At 51.8% G+C, this 1,622-nt stretch overlaps 1 non-coding gene across 1 annotated transcript in view; it reads left to right on the top strand.

The window, feature by feature from the left end:
* LOC124732673 overlaps nt 1-1,622 on the top strand; it is a gene marked incomplete at its 5' end in the record, with an annotated part of 1,851 nt that continues 229 nt past the window's right edge. The window contains one exon of the ribosomal RNA XR_007008790.1: nt 1-1,622. This exon is cut by the window's right edge and continues 229 nt beyond it. This is a non-coding gene — a ribosomal RNA (small subunit ribosomal RNA).

The raw sequence follows: 1,622 nt of genomic DNA, 5'->3' as shown, positions 1-1,622 counted from the left end.
CTCAGTACAAGCCGCATTAAGGTGAAACCGCGAATGGCTCATTAAATCAGTTATGGTTCCTTAGATCGTACCCACGTTACTTGGATAACTGTGGTAATTCTAGAGCTAATACATGCAAACAGAGTCCCGACCAGAGATGGAAGGGACGCTTTTATTAGATCAAAACCAATCGGTCGGCTCGTCCGGTCCGTTTGCCTTGGTGACTCTGAATAACTTTGGGCTGATCGCACGGTCCTCGTACCGGCGACGCATCTTTCAAATGTCTGCCTTATCAACTGTCGATGGTAGGTTCTGCGCCTACCATGGTTGTAACGGGTAACGGGGAATCAGGGTTCGATTCCGGAGAGGGAGCCTGAGAAACGGCTACCACATCCAAGGAAGGCAGCAGGCGCGCAAATTACCCACTCCCGGCACGGGGAGGTAGTGACGAAAAATAACGATACGGGACTCATCCGAGGCCCCGTAATCGGAATGAGTACACTTTAAATCCTTTAACGAGTATCTATTGGAGGGCAAGTCTGGTGCCAGCAGCCGCGGTAATTCCAGCTCCAATAGCGTATATTAAAGTTGTTGCGGTTAAAAAGCTCGTAGTTGGATTTGTGTCCCACGCTGTTGGTTCACCGCCCGTCGGTGTTTAACTGGCATGTATCGTGGGACGTCCTGCCGGTGGGGCGAGCTGAAGGCGTGCGACCGCCTCGTGCGTGCTCGTGCGTCCCGAGGCGGACCCCGTTGAAATCCTACCAGGGTGCTCTTTATTGAGTGTCTCGGTGGGCCGGCACGTTTACTTTGAACAAATTAGAGTGCTTAAAGCAGGCAAGCCCGCCTGAATACTGTGTGCATGGAATAATGGAATAGGACCTCGGTTCTATTTTGTTGGTTTTCGGAACCCGAGGTAATGATTAATAGGGACAGGCGGGGGCATTCGTATTGCGACGTTAGAGGTGAAATTCTTGGATCGTCGCAAGACGAACAGAAGCGAAAGCATTTGCCAAGTATGTTTTCATTAATCAAGAACGAAAGTTAGAGGTTCGAAGGCGATCAGATACCGCCCTAGTTCTAACCATAAACGATGCCAGCCAGCGATCCGCCGCAGTTCCTCCGATGACTCGGCGGGCAGCCTCCGGGAAACCAAAGCTTTTGGGTTCCGGGGGAAGTATGGTTGCAAAGCTGAAACTTAAAGGAATTGACGGAAGGGCACCACCAGGAGTGGAGCCTGCGGCTTAATTTGACTCAACACGGGAAACCTCACCAGGCCCGGACACCGGAAGGATTGACAGATTGATAGCTCTTTCTTGATTCGGTGGGTGGTGGTGCATGGCCGTTCTTAGTTGGTGGAGCGATTTGTCTGGTTAATTCCGATAACGAACGAGACTCTAGCCTGCTAACTAGTCGCGTGACATCCTTCGTGCTGTCAGCGATTACTTTTCTTCTTAGAGGGACAGGCGGCTTCTAGCCGCACGAGATTGAGCAATAACAGGTCTGTGATGCCCTTAGATGTTCTGGGCCGCACGCGCGCTACACTGAAGGAATCAGCGTGTCTTCCTAGGCCGAAAGGTCGGGGTAACCCGCTGAACCTCCTTCGTGCTAGGGATTGGGGCTTGCAATTGTTCCCCATGAACGAG

Source organism: Schistocerca piceifrons, unplaced genomic scaffold, assembly GCF_021461385.2.
Source record: "Schistocerca piceifrons isolate TAMUIC-IGC-003096 unplaced genomic scaffold, iqSchPice1.1 HiC_scaffold_1360, whole genome shotgun sequence".
In the NCBI taxonomy this organism is placed as follows: Eukaryota; Metazoa; Arthropoda; class Insecta; order Orthoptera; family Acrididae; genus Schistocerca; species Schistocerca piceifrons.
This window is presented reverse-complemented; position numbering and strand designations above follow the sequence as displayed.